The sequence below is a fragment of the Myotis yumanensis genome, unplaced genomic scaffold (genome assembly GCF_028538775.1).
Source record: "Myotis yumanensis isolate MYYU_CA2020_CCGP unplaced genomic scaffold, mMyoYum1.0.hap1 SCAF_1, whole genome shotgun sequence".
NCBI classification, from domain to species: Eukaryota; Metazoa; Chordata; class Mammalia; order Chiroptera; family Vespertilionidae; genus Myotis; species Myotis yumanensis.
In genome coordinates this window covers 170,868,333-170,880,852 of record NW_027223752.1, presented here as the reverse complement: position 1 = coordinate 170,880,852, position 12,520 = coordinate 170,868,333, and the positions used below count along the sequence as shown (strand labels likewise).

The 12,520-nt window shown below is 35.5% G+C and overlaps 1 protein-coding gene across 2 annotated transcripts in view; it reads right to left on the bottom strand.

The window, feature by feature from the left end:
- Positions 1-12,520, bottom strand: part of PPP3CA (protein phosphatase 3 catalytic subunit alpha) — a 311,141-nt gene that overhangs the window by 189,093 nt on the left and 109,528 nt on the right. The window lies entirely within an intron of this gene.

Sequence of the window (12,520 nt, the reverse complement as noted above, 5' to 3'; positions counted from 1 at the left end):
GTTTCTATCTCTATCCCTCTCCCTTCCTCTCTCTCTAAAAAAATCAATAAAGGAAATTAAAAATTAAAAATTCCTCCTATGAAATGACTTGCTTCTTTTGATTCAAGGTTTCATATATATTTTCCACTAGTTGTGAAGTGGTAAAAAGCACTAAATTAACTATACATTGAATGAAATATGAAATGCGGTAATAGAAGACTATACTAGTCATACTATAGTGCTACTTATAAGGGACTCTCATGGAATTATATGAAACTGCATCTGTGGTTGCTATATGTAAAATAGATATAAGTCTGTTCATATTAACATGCTTTGTATAACATTTTAAATCAATGTAATTATTTTTAATTTTTGTTTACTGGAGTTTCTAAAGTTTGTTTCAAACTTTACTCATCATACTTTGAGAATTAAAAGGCATTCTACACCCTAACCAGTTTGGCTCAGTGGATAGAGTGTCGGCCTGCGGACTCAAGGGTCCCAGGTTTGATTCCGGTCAAGGGTATGTATCTTGGTTGTGGGCATATCCCCAGTAGGGGGTGTGCAGGAGGCAGCTGATCGATCGATGTTTCTCTCTCATTGACGTTTCCAACTCTCTATCCCTCTCCCTTCCTCTCTGTAAAAAGTCAATAAAATATATATTTTTAAAAAGGCATTCTAGTTAGCATCCCTTCAGAGATACAAACAAAGAAGCAAAAAAAAAAAAAAAAAAAAACCACGACAATTCCAAATTGAAACTCTAAATCCAATGCTTATTTTTCTAAAAACATAAACATATCAGAGATTTCAAGCAGCCTACTTTTTGAAAAGCCACACACAAAATAAGTCCAACATAGGCACCAGGCACATAGAAATGTAAGGCGAACTTGTGGTTCCTGAGTGTCCGCCCTTAAGGATGACCCTGTAACACCCGAGTGGACACATTTCTAGTAAATAACAATGTTCACAACTCCAAACATATTTACTATACAAACATAATATATAATTGCATCACCTAGTAACTTTTTAAACTGCTTCAAGGAGCACAACTCACTTCTCTCTGAAAGCAAAGGCATGTCTTAGTCACCACCTGACAGCCAAGATAATTTAAACTTCACACCTGCTTTCTCTCCTAGACTGTGCTCTTCACACTATCTAGACACATGTAAAATAGGAAACACCCACCCAAGAGGAGATGTCCAATGAATCCTTAATTTGTTATTGCTTTCTTCAGAGATCTACCCTATTGAATTTTCCTTATTCCTTCTCATAGATATAAAACAACCTATAATTAATTTTAGGAGCCCAGATTATAAGTGAAGTCTGAAAAACACTTTAAACCATCATAAATATTTATAAAACTTCTTAGACCACTGAGGAAATCATTGCTCTGTTAGTGTATATTACTTTAGGAGTCATTTGAAGTAACAGCAGTACCCTTGCATTTATCATCAAAGATGAAAGGAGGACCCAACATTATAAGGCTCACCAGTTAGGCACAGTGCTGGATGCTTCAGCACGTACTATCTGATCAGATTCTCATGACAAACAACTTTATTAGGGAAAGCGAAAAATAAATAGTAGGTCAGACAATAGTAGGTCCCTTTCTAAATAATGGGATAGCACAAATACTGGAAATTGATCTTCTACACAAAAATAAAAGCCTAGAGGAGTATTTTTTGGATAACACTGGGCAAAAAAACTAAACATCCTGGGATTCTTTTCCTTAAAAGTGAACATCAAGAGAATAATATTGTAAAAAAAAATTATTTAAATTTCTTTATTTAAAAATACAAAAAATGCTTATTAACATTTTTTTATGTTTTCAATTTTCTCATTTCAATATACTGAGCCAATGCTCTCTTATAATTACTCAGATGACTGCCTGTACTTCTGGTTCAAAAACATGTAATATTAAGGATGAACTGTTGAGAATTATAAAATCTGTACATATGGAAATCTTCACTGTTAAAATCTGTAGTAGTTACTTATTCTGATACATCACATATCAAAATAAATCCACTTCTTCTCACAGTCACTGCCAGCACCACCACCACCAGGACCACCACAGGCATAGAAACATGGAACACTGATGAATCTCAAAGGGAAGGGGGGAGGGGGCAGGGTGGGAAGAGATTAACCAAAGATCTTATATGCATACTATAGGCCCAGTAAAACAAAAACCAAACCTAGAATAAGCTATACCAAAAAAAAAAAAATCTCCAAGACTTATTCAAGAGCTTTTGTTAATTTCTCTTTTCTTTTTTCTTTTCTCTTCTTGTCTTTTATTTCCTTCTTTTTTTTCCTTTTAGTGTAGAGAAAGGGCCACTTAATTTAAAAAAATATATATGAGAAACATCTATAATAATAAAAGTGTAATATGCTAATTAGGCCGGATGTCCTTCATGACATCCTCCCAGACGACCTTCTGGATCAAGCCGGGGCTGCGAGGGAAGCCCAGGTCCCAGTTGCCTGCTGGCGGCCAGAGGGAAGCCCGGGTCCTGGGTGCAAGAGGGAAGCCGGGGCTGGCATCCAGGGAAGGAAGGCCTACTCTTGCATGAATTTCTATATATATAAAGCCTAAGCGACCAGCCAACTGGCCGGTAGCTATGATGTGCACTGACCACCAGGGGGCAGATGCTAAACACAGAAGCGGAAAACCACAGGCATGGAAACATGGAACAGACTGATGAATCTCAAAGGGAAGGGGGGGAGGGGGAAGGGTGGGGAGAGATTAACCAAAGATCTTATATGCATACTATAGGCCCAATGCACGGATTTGTGCACTGATGGGGTCCCTCGGCCTGGCCTGCGGGGATGGGGCCAAAACCAGCTCTCCAACAACCCCCAAGGGGTCCCAAATTGTGAGAGGGCACAGGCCAGGCTGAGGGACCCCACCGGTGCACAAATCCGTGCACTGGGCCTCTAGTATAACATAAGTGGACAGAATTCATTTTCACACTGAACCAGATATCCAGCTTTTAAAACTTTCCACCCCTAACTCCACCCCAAACACATAAAAAATACGTTCAATAACAATGGGACACTAAAATTGCTCTTTTTGGTCACTGTTTTTCCAGTCCTTAAAAATAATATCACACAAAAGATTAACTTCATTTTTCCCTCATTTCTGTATGTTTGAGTAAATATGCACTAGAGAAGGGCACACCTTATACTCTTCATATTGCCCAACATCACATATGGAAATCAGATTATTTTTCCCAATTGTTATTTTATTCCTAGGTCATGACCACCTATTGGCAGGTATCCAGGAATGGATGATTCATTGCACTGATGGAAATGTGGTTCATAAAAATACCATTTATATCAAAGATAGGCAACTGTAGGAGGATAGAATGAGGACCTACTCTTAAACAATAAAAAATATGAATGAATAATATTAAAAAGGAATATGCTCAAGCCTATTTAAACACAATCATTCTTGTTTCAATATCTCTGATGAAAGATATGTTCTACACTGAAATAGAGATATCAAGCTGGATTAGCTGTAAAGACACATACAGTTAAAAATTTTCATTATCTATGCCTATCATGGAGGTCATTGGTGCACATAATCCAAAAAGTATTTGTATATGAAAGACATTTGTGTATCTCTGACAGTCTACTAATGCACATTATTTTCAATAAAATTATCAAGTCACTCTGTAAAGTCTATTCAGGTCTGTTTGCCCAGGCTCCCAAACTTGTCAAACTGTTCCCATTAACGCCTGCATTACCTCCATGCAAGAGATGAACTAAGTCATCTCTTAAGCTAATGGAAAGATTGGCTTAAATTTGACCTTGGCTCTCTCTTTATAATTAGCTGATTCATTCCCTAGGGGAAAGAGGTAATTAACTTACTGGGTTCAGAACTTCCTTAGGAAAAAAATATAACTGACTCACTTAAAAGGGCTTTCCTTTTTTCTGAAGATCTAAAGCAATCTCAGCTTTAGATAGAAATGATAATTTATAAAATTCTTACAAACATATTAGCTACTTGGCTCCACACAAATAGCCCATGACTTGGTTTAGGCCAGAGAGACCTAACACACAGATAGGATAAATGATAATGGCAAAATTATAATGCCACTTACTAGATGAAACAAAATCGGAATTCAAGTTTCCTGACTCTCGATTTAGTTCTCTTCCCCTGACTCCACAATACTATGTCCATAAGAAAGTTATTGCAAACATTTATAGTGTAAAAACATTTCCAACTGAGGCCATGTACTAGCAAAGCAATTCCGGACACACATATAAAAGCATCCATTCTGGAAAAATCTCTATGAAATGAAACCTTTATTTTTCTCTTCAATCTCCTTCCACAAACCAAAACTTTAACATTTCTCAATAACACACTCTTAATACAATAACACTTAATGTAATTATTTAATATTATTTTAATAGCAACACACCAGAAACAACATATAACTTTGCATCTAAAATAGTCTCTTATTTGCCATACAAAAATACAAAATAAAATAAACAAATATAAATATAAGCATCTTCTTAAATAAGAATGACGTTATTTTTCCGAATTGCCTAGAAAATGAATGATCTCCACTATCTTTAAACACAAATCTATAAAGTTATTCCTATAGGAGAAAAACATTTTCAAAGAGAAAACAAAATATTGAACTGGTAAGTACTAATACCCCAAATCAAACTAAAATTATGAAAATACCAAAAACTGAAATGATTAAGAATAGTATGAAAGATATGCAGCACAAATACTTATACGTTGGGTGACCAAATAATTTATCATCTAAATCAAGACATTTTGAGGAACAAAAGGGGTGCTATTAATAATTACACTGAGACAACAGCCATAAATCGGAATTGTGCTGGGAAATAAACAGGATATATGACCCCTTTAATTTTATGTCTTCACCAGCTGGATTTTTTTCAAGGATTCCTAAGCATCTTGATTTTATTTTTTTTAGGTCAGAATTATTTTTCTCTTCAATCCCTCCTACCCCTACTTGTCTTTTATAATCCAGGAAAATATTAGTCCAACCACTTAACTCCTTCTTCTCTACATGTCCAATTTTGTCTTAACTAGGGCAAGAAACATCTATTAGTCTGAAATCCCCTTTACAAGCTATTACTTCTACAATGGCAGCTTTATGACCTCTGTGTTTCCATTTCAAAATGTCATGGCCAGAGCCTGGAGGAGAAAACAGCAGTCTGGTTTGTGCCTGAACTCATACATTGCTCTGTATTTAAAATCACCTGAGAGTGGACTTTGAAAAAATCTGCTATAGCTAACTTCAGGTAGGTACATGACAAATGTAACATTTCCTGAAATTCAATATTCGAAATATAAGGAAAGTTGGGCGGTGGGGGGTAATAAAACTAGTCAATATTACAAATAAGAGGTTTCCCTATACAAAGTATGGTTAGGGTGTCTGAAAACATTTTCGTTAACTATTCATGCTTACAGCCTCCCAATAGTTTCTCATCTTTACAGAGTAAAGCCCAAGCCCTCACAAAATGTTATATGATTTTCCCTCCCCGCAACCCCTGTGACAAAACCTCTTTGGCCCCCCTCTCTTCCCATCCTCACCTAGCTCACCAGGCACCAGACAACCCAGCCCTCTGCGATTCCCAGAACCACCAGACATGCAGCTGCCTCAGGGATGACAACCTTCTGGCTGCAACACCTCCCATGTGAGCCCTCAGCCTACTCCCTCACCTCCGGAGGTCTTCCTCCAATGTCACCTCTACAAGGCCTTCCCTGACCACAATATTTAAAACTAAACACCCCAGCATTCCATTCCCATCTTACTTTGTAGCTCTATTTTCCTCCATAAAAATCACTATTCAATGTACCATGTTTTGCTTAATTTTTTTTGCTGTCACATTCCCACTTAGAAAGCAAGCTTCATGAGGACAAAGATATTTTTTTTTATTGAATGTCCTCACTACTGTGTCTCCAGTGCCTAGAAAAATGATGTCACTAAAAACTAAAAACAAAAAAACAAAAACTCAATAAAACACATAAATAAGCTAATAATATAAGACATGTAACACTAAATGCACCAGGCTCTACATACTGGCTGGCACATTGGTCACACATCCTCTACAGCCTTGACTACCTAAAGATGATTTAAAATTTACCTGCTGTCTCTGAAATACAGAATTCTTTGTATTTCAAAGAATTTATTGATTCCAGAATGTTTTTATCAGTAACAGGTTAAGCAAATTATAATTTTATTATGTGTTTAAAGTATATTCTAAAAGTAATATTAAACCTATACATTTTATAAGAGTTAAGGGGAAATTAAAAAAGAAAAAGATTCCTTTATGTATCTTATATATAAAATACAAGTAAATATACATAAAATACTGATAGAAAAAGAAAGACCTTCCTTTTTGTCTCTGAAACATCTGAGATAAATATAGATTTAATAGTGAGAATTCTGTGTCAAACTATATAAAAATGCAAATATCAACATCAGAAATATTGGTAATCAAATTTTCAGTTTTCCCCATCAAGATGAATGAATGCATATGAGAAAAAAAATGATATACAAATACAAAGTTTGTATTTGCTCTGAATAAAAAATATGTATTGATAATAAACTTTGCTTTAAATACTGTCATATTGATGTTGACATACCTAAAATTTTGAAATTCTAACATTAAAATAATATTAGTCTTCTTTCCATGTGAAGAAAACCTTATAGATATTGGACCTGAGCTTTCAAGGATCTTAGTATAGTTGGTGAGCAGATTTGTGCTGAGATGGCTCTGCTAAGGCCCGAGTTGTGTACTTTCTGAGAATCCAAGCCCCAGGAGCGCGCGCACACACACACACACACACACACACACACACACTTTCCTTCCTTTATCATTCCTAGTTGTGATTACATCCACATCTAGGCAAAATTTCTCAAAAGTGATAAAATAAAAAAACGAGGTCCTCCTGAAATCCTGATGTGCTTCGTTGGGAATCAACCTCATATTTTAATTGCTCCAGCTTCCTTGAGATGGTAACATAATGACCCAAGTCGGAGGCAGCAGACCATTGATAGGAGTAAGCGTTTTGTTAGATAAATGAGTTCCTATAAGGGTCCTTTCCAATACTGTCAAAAAAGCAAAACCAGTTATATCTAAATCAGTGAACTCACCAGTTTGAATATCATTAAATTAAAGTTCCAAGTGAACCGCCATGTTTCTTGCACTATAGTTATTAGAAAGTCCTTATAACCTGGTACAGCTTTCTTAAGCATGGTTTTATTCAAATATCTAACATGGAAAGGTCTTCTGTATTAAAACAAACACATATATTTGAAGGAGGGTGAAATGTTTGCATGATTTTTTTTTTTTCATGTAAAGCCTAAAACTTCAAAATGTTTTCTGAGGTACAAGGGGCTCTCAGAGCTGTCTCTCTCACAACCCATTCACATTATTGTCCTCCGCAGCCATGGTGTCTTCTAATAGAAACCCTTGAGGAATATTGACATCAAGAAAAAGTATCACTTCAAGTAGGGATAAGACAATAGACATACAACTACAAGGCTGTTTGTAGTTCAGCAGAATTACTTTTGTATATGATGGACAATGCATTGTATCAAAGATGCAAATGTTTACAGTTCCTTTACAAGAAATCAGGGTCTAATAAATAAGCATTCCAAATAAAATAAACATGGTCCTATTGATAAGTCCAATGTTGAAAATGCAAATGTCTATAGGGTAATGATATATAGGTATGTACATTCATACATACACACACAGAGAAACACATTTACCTATTACATATATATTTATATTATACACAAACATGAATTATATTACTTAATAAAAATCATATGGCCCAGCCAGCATGGCTCAGTGGTTGAGCGTCGACCAATGAACCAGGAGGTCACAGTTTGATTCCCAGTCAGGGCACATGCAGGGATTGTGGGCTTGATCCCCAGTGTGGGGCATGTGGGAGGTAGCCAATCAATGATTCTCTCTCCCCATTGATGTTTCTATCTCTCTCTCCCTCTCTCATACTCTGTAAAATCAATAATAATAATAAAAAAAAAACTGTATGATTATGGGAAGAAAGAAAACTCAGACCATTCTTAGTGCCTCTTAGGAAAATAAATGCTCTTCAATTTCTTAAGAGATTGATTGGGTTATATGTAATTTAAAATTCAACAGAATCTTTCCCTTGTATTTGATTCCTGCTTTCTTTTCATAATCTGTAAATTCTTCCTTCTTGTTTCATATGCAGGATTGTGTTGTCTTATCATGGTGTCATAGTTATTCATTAACTATCTCTCACTCAATAGTGCAACTGTTTAAAAGGTAAGAAATACTTTAAGGATCAGTGGATATTTAAATTAGTACCTCACACACAGAAGACCACTCAGTAAGTATTTGTTTGATTAACTAAGTAAATAAGTGAAAGGATTAATAAATAATTATAACTTCTCTTCCTCATGTTCTAATTACACTTGTGGTGCTTCGAGGAGAGTGAACAGGATTCCTCTCCCATCCCACAGGCATTTCAGGGGGATTATCTCCTCAATGAGTGAAGTTGCACTTAACTAAATAAAGTTAACTTATAGAGAACGTACAATTTAATATAATAAATAATTTTAAATAAATGCAACCTTCATTTCCTGACTAAAGAACAAATATCTAAAACAATTTTTTTCAAGGGAGCCAGAACACAATTTGTTTTTCAAGATATTAATTCTCTAGTTCCTTAAACAGGGAATTCTTCTTGAAATCACCATGAGATTACTCTTTCAAAGAACACCTCCAGACTGTTCAGAACCATAAAAATCTCAAATTCTAAGTGGAAATGATTGAAATGCTAATATGTGGAGAGTCTTATGAGAATTAAATCACAATTCAAAATTATGAATGGACAGCATCCATTGTGTCTATAAAATCTGTACAAAAGAATGAAATTTAATTTAAATAAAAAGCATTTCCATCTTAGATATGGAAACTTAAAATCTAAACACTTAAATAACATAATAAGCCTTGATTGAACACACTATGCAATAAGGAGTTTTACATTTTGTCTTTTCAAATTGTTTTAATTTAGGACTCTTTCATTTTGTTCATGAGAAATCAAAACAAAATTTCTCCATGCGTGTCTGAAAAAAAAAAAATGCTTCAGGACAAGGGTCTATATTCAAAAGATGCTTTTGTGAATTAGAAGCACTTGCTAAAATTCACAAATAGCCAACTATTAAAGATTTACATTTGGAACGAGGAGAGGACCAGGCAACGCTAACAGAGGTGAACTCTCTCCCTGGTAAAATAGTGTCCTTTTGTAATCACCAGGGAGCACTAGTAACTATTGTGGAAGAGAGCCATTTACTTAGAAAAAGTCTAGAAGCAGATATAAACTCTACAAAGATAACTTCTCTAGGAAAGTCCAGTCAGTGCTGTCCCCCTTAGATCTTGGATTTGATTTTCCAATCAACATACTGTGAGGGACTCTTTGGGAAATCTACTTTTGACTGGACACTCAGCACGCAAAGTCCTACCAATCCACTTAACAGCACTGAAACAATAAGCCATTCCTACAGCAATGTTATATTAGCTTGCAAATGGCTGAAGTATAAACAAAAATGGTAAACTGAGTCATAAATAACTCTACCTCTCCAAATATGTACTTCAGAATGGTACAAAACATAGAATTCCTTTTTAGGAATCAATGGCAAAATAATTCAGGACAACCTAAGAAATGAGTAACAGAGAAGCAACACACTGAAATACTACATCTTTTAGAAGATTTGTGTTTATTTTTTCCTACATTATTGACATGTACACAAAAACAAATACATTTTGGAGATGATGCCTGGAAGCTTTCAATGGAATTGGAAATGTCCAGTCCCAAAGGAAAGAGAGCTTGAATTTTTAGGCTAGTTCTAGGAAGCCAGGTAACTACTGAGGGCCCTTCTACTGCATGTTCATCTGGACAGACTGTTCTCAAGGATTCACTTACCAAGTGCACTAGAAATGGATAAGCATTCCTGCAAAACTGTCATTTTGTGAGAGCCTCCTCTCTAACTGGCACTTTTCAAGAACCATATTTGTTTATTTTGATCTACTCATTCTTTACAAAAGTAAATCTTGACTTAAACAACTAGGGAGTTGGCAGTACTCGACCAAGAAAATAAATCTAAAGGCAGCATTAATCTAAATTGAGACTTGAGGAGTTAGTCACAAGCTGGTCCAGCCTCTACTATAATTGCTGGGTGAAATGCTGAGTTAATTGCTCCCTTCCGTGTTATATGTTATTCCCAGTGTTGCCCAAAGGCCGGTAAAAAGGGCAGCAGGAAAAGGGAGAGGAGAAACGGAGGGAACTAAAAGGTAGGTAGGTGCTTTCAGAGTGACAGTAGTTGCTTTTCCAGGCAAAGAGGACAAGAAAGGAAAGTGAGAAGATAAAAACAGAGAATTAGGAAAGGATGGAAGAAAAAGCCCAAGAAACAGGATGGAAAGATATTCAAAGGGGAAAAAATCTATATTTGAAAACATGTATCACTAATCTTGCTAAATGGTCTTGATATATATTTTTGCATCCATTAAAATCGTTTTCAAACCACAAATTGATTTTTTTAAAAATAATACAACTTCCAAGAAATCATACTGGTTTGAGTTATAAAATACTTTAGTCAAAGTACCTTAAATTTTACATACTTGACAATACTTAGACTTTAAATTTTAATAATCTTTAGGAACTTTTTATCATAAGTCAAAAAACAAGTTTTTTGGGGTGAAGGGGGCCTAATATATGGTCATGGGAGATGATTTGACTTTGGGAGGTGGGCATACAAGTGCAATGTACAGATCTTGTAACATAGAAATCTATACCTGAAACCTATATGATCCTATTAACTAAAGTCACCCCAATAAATTTAATTTTTAAAAAAGTTTATATCAGTCAGATTTTTCTTCCCCAGAAATAGGTCTGAAATTCTATCTATCCCCACTTGCAGGTCCTACTTTTTTAAGAGCAATATCACTTCTACTTGAATTTCAGTTTACATTGACTTTAAAATATATCTTATGGATCTCTAAGAAAGAAAATAATACTGCCAATTAATTTATAATTTCCACTAACTGTAAAATGCATCCTAATTTCAGAAATGTGTAAAGAAAAAAAAGTATATGTTAGAATGAATGAAATTTCTCAACTGGCTGTCTGCTTCCTATCCCCTCTCCCAACATCTCCAAACCTTACTCTGCCTTATAAATTATCTGCATATAACAAAGCTGTCCAGCTGAAAAGCCACTATGTTTCACTTTTGCCTGCATAAGATCTAAATCAGAGATTAATAGCATGCAAAGGTTTTCACAAACCGAATCCAATCAGTTCTCTGGTCTCACCGTCTGCCACTCCCACAACATCACTATCTGGGAGTCACAATGAGGCTCCCTACTTTCCATAATTTCAGCATGCTCTTTTCAGGACTTTCTATGTAATGTGTGAACTGTCCTTTTCCATGAACTGTCTCCCTTCCCCACCTTTTCCATCTTGAAAAATCCTACTCACATTTCACAGCCTGTCTTTCATGAAGCATTTTCAAAACACAAAGTCATTCCAAGGTGCACATGACTTTGGATCATTTCAAAAGAGCCCGTTTCCAAATCTTCAGTTCTCAGATTTCCTCTTTCTTAAAACTATTTCTTGAGCAGACTCTGGTTCTTTTTTACCAACACCTCTGTCCTGTGCTTTCACCTCTGCCCTTCTCCACTTTAAAAATCTTACAATAATGTACTGCTCAGGGCTTAAACCCCTCGAGACTATCAAGCAACTGGAGACAACTCAGACCTCTCCTGGAGGGAGTCAAGTCAGAAATGGGGAAGGCAGCCGTCAGTCATCTGGTCACTGACTCATGGCCAGACTCCATGCCTCTGACCTATCTGCATGTCAGACTACTTACCTATCAGTCCGTCTATCTTAGAATTAGAAATCAGAAATGAGATGTTTGGAGAAAGAGGCATAGTTTATTTAAACTGAAATCACACTTTTTCTTACCAAACGGTAAGCTGATTTGGCTTATTAACTTGACAAATGAAGACTAGCTATACGAATTAGATAACATGATGGGTATTTTCCAATTTGAACTCAATCTAAGGTTGGAGACTTTGACCAAACACCTATATAGAAAATATTTAAAGCACATATATAACATCATAGGCAAGAAATTATATCTTTTATAGATGTAGTATAATACTTATCACATCTTATGATAAACACTTGTTAAATGTTTATCTCCTTCGATTGGCCTTGTGACTTACTTAAAAAATAAACTGTGTGTTCGTTATATCTTATTCTCTTAAATATCTCACCTACTCAGATGTTGATAAATTTCTGATGGGTTATTGGGTAAATCAGAGCTACATTAATGGCAATCAGACTGTTGAATAAATAAAAGAAGCCCTCCCAACCATATGTACTCATTCCCTCCTCCTCACTCCCATTTCATTTTACCTGTCACTAATTCAGCATTCTATGCTAACAAAAGTTACTTCTATATGAGATATAGAAAATATATCTCATATTTTCTATAACATCAAAAGCTCC